The following is a 10,339-nucleotide window of genomic DNA, read 5'->3' on the forward strand; positions in this document are numbered from 1 at the left end:
TTTCTGCTGAATCTTGGGGTCTCCTTGCTTCCTGTCTGTTCATCACTCTGTGTGTAGGTTTAAACCTGTCAGAGAGCAGCTGATCACATGTTAGGATCCAACATGTTCTCACTCCAAACTCCTCACATATTTTACAGAGATTAATTCTACTAAAATATGAGGAGGAGAAAAGCAACATTAGAGAAAAGGCCAACACCGTGGCAGCTGCAGGAGGAGGAAACATGCGTGGCAACGCATAACGGGATGAATAATGTTTAGTTTTAGTTTAGATTAGTTTATTTGCACATAATGTTAAAAACAGACAGTATAACATTTACAAGATTAAAAAAAGAAAAGTGCCGGAGAGGTTAGAAGCCACTAAAAGCTTATCAAAGAAATTCCCCTGTCAAAACATCAATGAAATCACATAATAGAGAAGAAAAAGAAACGGGTGAGGAAAGAAGAAATAGAGGAGGAGAGAGGGAAAAATCAAGACAACACAAGGCAGCAAATAAAATGATGTGTAGGTTAAATGACTCATCACTGGTTCAAGTAGCTACAGTACCTGTACCTGTACATCTGACACTGATCACACCCTTGAATCCCATGAAATCAATGCTGCGCAGATGAACTGCGTGTATTACAATTATCGTCTAACATCATTGCGTCTGATAAACTGGTCTTCTTTGTCATGACGTTATATATGCTACAATAAAGCTTAAAGCTGACGCCACAGTTAAATCATATCAACACCAAACTGATAGTCTGAATAAAATCATCCTGATATTGAGCTGTGTTAGAAATTAACAGCTGTGCAGAAATATACCTAGTGTCCCTCTTTAAAAAACAAAAAGGAAAATCCCTCAAACACCATGAAGTGTAGACATGATAGGCTACTTTCCACATTTCCAGCAGCAAAGCTGTCAGTTAGGCCCATTATCTTTAACAGGGATCATTTCCTTAATGGTGCTATTAAGTGTCCGCTGATGATCAGTTTCTTTCTTATGAAGGGCTGGGATGAAAGTTCCACTTCTTTCCACTCCTTTTTGAACAATCTTTTCACTGTCTGTTGTTGTTGCTTTCTTTTTTTTTAATGTTCAAAATAAACTTTCAAATCAAAATCAATCAAATGAATTAAACTTCCCGTCATGACTGGGCTGCATTTCTGTCAGCCATCAACAGCTGATTGGCCAGTGGGTGGTGCTTTTTATAGGATCAGATTCAACCCTGAACTTACCCTGCTCCGGAGCAGGATAGCCGTTCAGAGTAAGTTACCATGGTGATCTACCCTGATAAGAACTGAACCGGCTTCGTGAGACCGAAAACCCAGGGTTAACCCTGAAGTTACCTCGCTGAGACATTAATCCTGCTTCATGATACAGGCCTCTGCTCAGGTCTCACCTGGTCAGGTTTAGGGTTCCTATTTGTGGGTGTTTATCAGTCTCAGGCTCCGCCCTCCTGCCATAAAGAGACTTTCCACCTCTCAAAGTTTAGTTTTTGTCTTACAGCATTTCAAGCTGGCGCCATCCAGTGGCAAATCGCACCACGGTGATAGGGTGGCTTTTTTAATCTGTCTTACACAGAAATCACCGACTGAGCGTTGATATGTTACGACTTCAGAATGAGACAGAGTCCAAACGGCGCTGTAGAACAGATGACATCACACACACACCGAACCACGATCACCACAGATACTGTCCGTTAAAATGAGTTTACAACAACAGAGAAATGTCAGGAAGATACAAAAAAATAAATGATACCACCGAGGCGTGAAACTGACTCTGCAGCTGTCAGAGCATCATATGATTACAACAGGTAATATATCCAGTATTATATTTATATATATATTTATACATATATGCTGCTCTCTGGATTATTATTATTATTACTATTATTATTATATTATATTATGGACCCCTCCCAAATCTGACCAGTGATGACATGTTTAGCCGCATGTCATCATTTAACCGCTGGCTGCCCAGGTGGTGTCCAGCAAACGATGTGGGTTTTGTTAATAATTGGCAAACTTTCTGGGGAAAACCTGGTCTTATTAGGAGAGACGGCATTCATCCCACTTTGGATGGAGCTGCTCTCATTTCTAGGAACCTGGCAAACTTTATTAGTAATTTAAATCCCTGACAACCCAGAGTTGAGACCAGGACTCGGAGACGCAGTCCTAAACGCCTCTCTGAGCTTCTAGTTCAGTTACCCAGCCATAGTTTTCATAGTTTTATACAAACGGTGTCTGTCCCCCGACCACCTAAATTATTTAAATCTAAAATTAAACAAAGAGGAGTTGTGCATAACAACCTCATAAAAATTAAAACCTCTTCTGTGACAGAAAGACAAAACAGGAGAATTAAATGCGGACTGTTAAATATCAGGTCTCTATCGTCTAAAGCAGTGTTAGTAAACGAATTAATATCAGATAATCATATTGATTTACTCAGTCTCACCGAAACCTGGCTGTGTCCAGATGAATATGTCAGTCTAAATGAGTCCACTCCTCCCAGTCATAATAATACCCACATTCCTCGAGGCAGCGGCCGAGGAGGGGGAGTTGCAGTCATTTTTAACTCTAGCCTGTTAATCAGCCCTAAACCTAAACTAGATTATAATTCATTTGAAAGCCTCGTTTAGTCTTTTACATCCGACCTGGAAAACCTCGCAGCCACTTTTATTTGTTATAGTGTACCGTGCTCCTGGCCCGTATTCTGAATTTGTATCTGAATTCTCAGAGTTTTTATCCAGTTTAGTTCTTAAATCAGATAAAGTTATTATTGTAGGCGATTTTAACATTCATGTCGACGCTTGATAATGACTCCTGGCTACCGCGCTTATCTCATTATTAGACTCTATTGGCTCAGTCAGGGTGTACATGAACCCACTCACTGTTTTAACCATACCCTCGATCTAGTTCTGACGTATGGAATTGAAATTGATAACCTAAAAGTCTTTCCACAGAATCCTCGCTATCGGATCATTATCTGATTACTTTTGATTTCTTTTACTCGATTCACTCAGCAACAGTTACTATACTAGATGTTTATCAGATAGTGCTGTCGCAAAACTTAAGGAAAAGATTACTTCGTCGTTAAATTCAATACCAATACCTTCAGTAACAGAGGTTTAACCTCTCCCGAATTGATCATTTTGTTGATAGCACCGTAGGCTCGCTACGAACAACGCTCGACTCTGTAGCTCCTCTTAAAAAGAAGTTAAAAAAGCAAAGAAAGTTCGCTCCTTGGTATAACTCTAAAACCCGTAAGTTAAAACAAATATCGCGAAAATTTGAAAGGAATTGGCGATTAACCAAACTGGAAGAATCTCGTTTAATCTGGACAGACAGTCTCAAAACTTATAAGAGGGCCTCCAATGCCAGAGCAAACTATTACTCAGCTCTAATAGAAGACAATAAGAACAACCCCAGGTTTCTTTTCAGCACTGTAGCCAGGCTGACTGAGAGTCACAGCTCTATTGAGCCTTGTATTCCTTTAGCCCTTAGCAGTAATGATTTTATGAGCTTTTTTAATGACAAAATTCTAACTATTAGAGGCAAAATTCATGACCTCCTGTCCTCAGATAGTACCTATCTAACCTCAAACACAGCTGTAAAACCTAATATATATTTAGATTGCTTCTCCCCAATTTCTCTTCAAGAATTGACCGCAGTGATTTCTTCATCCAAATCATCAACGTGTCTCTTAGACCCCATCCCAACTAGGCTACTTAAGGAGGTCTTTCCTTTAGTTAACACTCATATATTAGATATGATCAATATATCCTTATTAACAGGCTATGTACCACAGTCTTTTAAGGTAGCTGTAATTAAACCTCTACTAAAAAAGCCCACCCTGGATCCAGAGGTGTTAGCCAATTATAGACCAATATCTAATCTTCCCTTTATGTCAAAGATCCTTGAGAAAGTAGTTGCAGACCAGCTGTGTGATTTTCTCCATGATAATAATCTATTTGAGGAATTTCAGTCAGGATTTAGAGTGCATCATAGCACTGAGACAGCTCTAGTTAAAATTACAAATGACCTTCTGATTGCTTCAGACAAAGGACTTGTCTCTGTACTTGTTTTATTAGATCTTAGTGCGGCGTTTGACACAATTGACCATCAAATTCTGCTGCAGAGACTGGATCACTTAATTGGCTTAAAAGGTTCAGCACTAAGCTGGTTTAAATCTTATTTATCTGATCGTTTTCAATTTGTTGTCGTTAGCAATGAACCATCCTTACGTACTAAAGTTTGTTTTGGAGTTCCAAGGTTCTGTGCTCGGACCAATCCTGTTTACTCTATATATGCTTCCTTTAGGTAACATCATTAGAAATCACTCTATAAATTTCCATTGTTATGCGGATGATACTCAGTTGTATTTATCTATGAAGCCAGAAGAAAGTAATCAATTAACTAAACTCCATAACTGCCTTAAAGACATAAAAACTTGGATGAGCACCAATTTCCTGATGTTAAATTCAGACAAAACTGAAGTTATTGTTCTTGGCCCCAAACAACTCAGAGACTCTTTATCTGATGACATAGTTTCTCTAGATGGCATTGCTCTGGCCTCTAGCACTACCGTAAGAAACCTCGGAGTGATATTTGATCAAGATTTGTCTTTTAATTCTCATTTAAAGCAAACCTCACGGACTGCATTTTTTCATCTGCGTAATATTGTGAAAATTAGGCCTATCCTGACCCGAAAAGATGCAGAAAAATTGGTCCACGCTTTTGTTTCCTCAAGGCTGGATTACTGTAACTCTCTATTATCAGGTAGCTCTAGTAAGTCCTTAAAAACTCTCCAGCTAATTCAGAATGCAGCAGCACGTGTACTAACAGGAACTAAGAAACGCGATCATATCTCTCCTGTTTTAGCTTCTCTGCACTGGCTCCCTGTAAAATCCAGAATTGAATTTAAAATCCTACTGTTAACTTATAAAGCTCTAAATGGTCAAGCTCCGTCATATCTTAGAGAGCTCATAGTGTCATATTATCCCACCAGAACACTGCGCTCTGAGAACGCAGGGTTACTCGTGGTCCCTAAAGTCTCCAAAAGTAGATCAGGAGCCAGAGCCTTCGGCTATCAGGCTCCTCTCCTGTGGAATCATCTTCCTGTTACGGTCCGGGAGGCAGACACCGTCTCCACATTTAAGACTAGACTTAAGACTTTCCTCTTTGATAAAGCTTATAGTTAGGGCTGGCTCAGGCTTGCCCTGTACCAGCCCCTAGTTAGGCTGACTTAGGCCTAGTCTGCCGGAGGACCCCCCTATAATACACCGGGCCCCTTCTCTCCTTCTCTCTCTCTCTCTCTCTCTCGTATCCTATTACTGCATCTTGCTAACTCGGCCATTCTGGATGTCACTAACTCGGCTTCTTCTCCGGAGCCTTTGTGCTCCACTGTCTCTCAGATTAACTCATATCACAGCGGTGCCTGGACAGCGTGACGTGTGTGGTTGTGCTGCTGCCGTGGTCCTGCCAGATGCCTCCTGCTGCTGCTGCCATCATTAGTCATTAGTCATACTTCTACTGTTATTATACACATATGACTATTGTCACACATGTATACTGCCAGGTATTAATACATACTTTCAACATATTGTACCGCAGTAACCAGAACTATAACTATAATATTATTACTTTCATTAATGTTGTTGTAAGCTACTGTCATTACCTGCATCTCTCTCTCTCTCTCTCTCTCTCTCTCTCTCTCTGTCTCATTGTGTCATATGGATTACTGTTAATTTATCATGTTGATCTGTTCTGTACGACATCTATTGCACGTCTGTCCGTCCTGGAAGAGGGATCCCTCCTCAGTTGCTCTTCCTGAGGTTTCTACCGTTTTTTCCCCGTTAAAGGGTTTTTTGGGGAGTTTTTCCTGATCAGCTGTGAGGGTCATGAGGACAGAGGGATGTCGTATGCTGTAAAGCCCTGTGAGGCAAACTGTGATTTGTGATATTGGGCTTTATAAATAAAATTGATTGATTGATTGATTGATATTGTTATTATCATTATTTTTACAGATGAGAAACAGAATGTTCATGTTGTCGCTACTGGAGCTGACGTTACATCACATCCTGTTTATTTTCCATCATAATGAGATGATAGAACTGGTGACTGTTGTCTGAATGAACCAATCAGATGTCTCGTTTGTTAAAATCTTATTATACAAACTGAGTTATAACGACGGCCATCAGATTAATGTGACGTGGTGAAGTAACAGTACCTCAGATTCAGGATTACAGTACTGAAGTATTTGTACTTAGTTACTTTTCACCACTGCAACGATCCGATGAAACGTCTTCACACTGCAGATTTTTGTTTTTAATATTCTGAAACAAATTAAATGTGTAACGATGTTTATGATATTTACTTAATCAATGATTTCAAATCCAAACTGTCATCAGACGTTTATTTTTTATTGTTTTGATGAAAATCTGTTTCCTGTTGTGTTTTCAGAAACTTTAATTATTAAAATAATAAATAATAATTTAATCAAAGCAAAAGTGTAACTGATCTGGAGCTGAGATGATTCATGGAGACACTTTAAATCTGAACATTTTGTTTTTTTATTATTAATATTCATTATTTGAATAAACAGAGACATTTTGTGATGAATGTTTCAGCAGAGAATAAAACAATAGTTTGTTTCGCAGCCGTCGACGTCTCACAGCCAAGAACACCAAGTGATGGAGCCAAAAACCCACAAATGCACCCTGATGTAGCGGCGCTTCACAGACCCGAGCTGTGATTAATAAATATCAGATTGATGAAGGATGTGACCTCCCCTTCATCACGGTGGAGACACTCCAATTAAAGAACCGAGGATGATGATGGTACTCTTCCTCTCTTCTCATCGCCCCAGCTGCTTTTTTTTTTCCATTTTTGCTGCTGCTAAATCAGAGCCAGCAGCAACACCTCCTCTTCCTCCTCCTCATCTGCCTCCTCCTCATCTTCCTCCTCCTCTTCCTCCTCCTCCTCCTCCTCCCCCATTGCAGTAAGTTTGTACAGCCCAAGGACATGAAATAAAAATCCAATCCATGTCCAAATATAGTGGTCGTCTGCTGCTCTCAGCTCACAGCCTCTTCCCTGCTTCTCCTCTTCATCACCTCAGTCTGTTTTTATTTTAGGCTAATGTCTCAGATTCATTACATGATGATCTGACATGTACCTGACACGTACCTGACACGTATTTGACATGTACCTGACACGTTTCTGACATGCATCTGACATGCATCTGACACGTATCTGACACGTTACCTGACATGTACCTGACATGTACCTGACACGTACCTGACATATATCTGACACGTATCTGACACGTAGCTGACACGAACCTGACATGTACCTGACACGTACCTGACATATATCTGACACGTATCTGACATGTTACCTGACATGTACCTGACATGTACCTGACACGTACCTGACATATATCTGACACGTATCTGACATGTTACCTGACATGTACCTGACACGTACCTGACATATATCTGACACGTATCTGACATATATCTGACACGTATCTGACATGTTATCTGTCATATATCTGACACGTACCTGACATATATCTGACACGTACCTGACCCGAACCTGACATGTACCTGACATATATCTGACACGTACCTGACATATATCTGACACATACCTGACATATATCTGACACGTACCTGACACGAACCTGACATGTACCTGACATGTATCTGACACGTATCTGACATGTTACCTGACATATATCTGACACGTACCTGACATATATCTGACACGTACCTGACCCGAACCTGACATGTACCTGACATATATCTGACACGTACCTGACCCGAACCTGACATGTACCTGACATATATCTGACACGTACCTGACATATATCTGATACGTACCTGACATATATCTGACACGTACCTGACACGAACCTGACATGTACCTGACATGTATCTGACAAGTACCTGATATGAGGGGTGAAACGTATCAGCGAACACACACACAGTGCATTCACTGCGTATTTGATACGTGTACATTGCGTGTGCAACCATCACCGTGTACTTGCTTCGCGTGCACTGCGCGTGCATTCACCGTGTGCTTGTTACACATGCAATGCATGTGCAATGCCTGCACACGCCTAGATGTGTGGTTATTAGACGTGCGTGCATTTATGACAAGCCGTTTTAACATTTAATCGCTAGACTGGATATTCATTACTGATATCTGCAACATAATTTTGCCTAGTCAAAACTCTAATTACAGATATCTGTAATTCAGTTTTGACTAGTAAGATTCAAACTACTTTTGCCATTCATGTGTATGGGGTTTGTCATTATAGATATCTACAATTCAGTTGCAGATATCTGCAATCGTTATTGCGGATATCTGCAACTGTTATTGTGGATATCTGTAATTCCAGTTTGAGATATCTACAATTTAATTTTGACTAGTCATAATTCAAGTTCAAGATATCTTTAATTATCATCAATTGAAGATATCTACATGGTCCTTTCTAGATATCTTGAATTAAGTTTCAGATAGTCAGAATGACGATGTAGATATCTATAACTGAATATCTGTAATTCAGTTTTGACTAGTCAGAATGACGTTACAGATATCTGGAATTAAAATTGATACTAGTCACAATGACATTACTACAAATCAAAATGACATTGTTGATATCTATAATGGTAATTCCGGATAGTCACATTTAGCGATTAAATGTTAAAACGGCTTGCCACAGTGCATTGACACATGTTGAGGCATATAGGCTTTTTACAGCAAACATGAATAAAATATAAATCTAGATTTTACAAGTAAGGAAAGACTTGAGAAGACATCAGCATGAACAGGTCTGAGTGTTCCCCACTCTCAACCTGGTAGCCAAAGTCCGAGTGAATTTAACCCATTTAAACCCATTTAAGGATGTCTGAAAAGCTGTTTCCATAAACAGTCAAATTCGCAAAAGGGCAAAATGCGAAAAAAATGTTTATGAAAACACAACTATTGATTAAAAACATACAGATGGAGGTTTGCAGCATTTAGGATCCAATTCAATAATAGGCTATACATTCACAATTAGGCTGTTGTGACCTATATATTATCTTAGTCAAATATTTTTAAACCACAGCCAGACATCGAGGGTGGTCAGTAGCTCTGATTTGTGAGGATAAAATAAAAATTTAACAAAATCATGCGTGTGTATATGCAGGCGTATATCTGCAGCGACTTGATTCATTATTCATTTCATCATCAGCGATTCATTTATTCATTCCACTCTTGCGAAGCACACGCACACGCACGCCTGCCTGCACGTGTAAACTATGGAGACAGACAGTTTGTCAGAGTAATCTGATGCGTTCAGGTGTTAATGATGTGTACATGCACTGTGTGTGTGTGCGAGATTCACACTCCTCTTCCTCACTCCTTCATTTAAACTCGTCTTCCTCACTCCTTCATCACACTCCTCTTCCTCATGTTCCTCACTTCTTCATTAAACTCCTCTTCCTCACTCCTTCATCAAACTCCTCTTCCTCACTCCTTCATCAAACTCCTTTTCCTCATGTTCCTCACTCCTTCATTAAACTCCTCTTCCTCACTCCTTCATTTAAACTCGTCTTCCTCACTCCTTCATCAAACTCCTCTTCCTCATGTTCCTCACTCCTTCATTAAACTCCTCTTCCTCACTCCTTCATCAAACTCCTCTTCCTCATGTTCCTCACTCCTTCATTAAACTCCTCTTCCTCACTCCTTCATTTAAACTCCTCTTCCTCACTCCTTCATCAAACTCCTTTTCCTCATGTTCCTCACTCCTTCATTAAACTCGTCTTCCTCACTCCTTCATCAAACTCCTCTTCCTCATGTTCCTCACTCCTTCATTAAACTCCTCTTCCTCACTCCTTCATCACACTCCTTTTCCTCATGTTCCTCACTCCTTCATCACACTCCTCTTCCTCACTCCTTCATCACACTCTTCACTCAGTCAGTTTGATGATTAAAAGAATAAAGTCCTGTTGGTGAAGTGATGAAGGTTGTAATAAATGATCGGATGAATAAATGTTGCAATAAATGACTGAATGAATGTGTTAGATCTCGGCACCTACCTGTCGGTGTGTGTTTCAGCTCCAGAGTCTCACAGCAGGAAGGTCTCTGTCCTCCGCTGCTTCATCACACTGCTGCTGCTGCTGCTGCTGCTGATGATGATGATGATGGTGATGATGATGATGATGATGCGGGCTGTTGTGGGCGACAGGCGGCAGGGCGCGCGCGAGGCTCCCGGTGAAGTTGCCGCTCTGTAAGTGTTCGGAGTCTGCGCAGTGGAGCGGGACCGGTGTTGCATTCAGGGACTGTCGGACACGTTTGGATTGGAGGCAG

General features: G+C 40.4%; 2 protein-coding genes across 3 annotated transcripts in view; both read right to left on the reverse strand.

Annotated features, from left to right (window-relative positions):
• LOC125900658 (protein LBH-like) overlaps positions 1–10,266 on the reverse strand; it is a 28,559-nt gene extending 18,293 nt beyond the window's left edge. The window contains exon 1 of the mRNA XM_049595800.1: positions 10,069–10,266. The gene's annotated coding sequence lies outside the window, so the exon portion shown is untranslated. The remainder of the gene's footprint in view (positions 1–10,068) is intronic.
• si:dkey-177p2.6 (uncharacterized protein LOC568712 homolog) overlaps positions 1–10,339 on the reverse strand; it is a 208,984-nt gene that overhangs the window by 124,434 nt on the left and 74,211 nt on the right. The window lies entirely within an intron of this gene.

Source organism: Epinephelus fuscoguttatus, linkage group LG14, assembly GCF_011397635.1.
Source record: "Epinephelus fuscoguttatus linkage group LG14, E.fuscoguttatus.final_Chr_v1".
Taxonomy (NCBI): Eukaryota; Metazoa; Chordata; class Actinopteri; order Perciformes; family Serranidae; genus Epinephelus; species Epinephelus fuscoguttatus.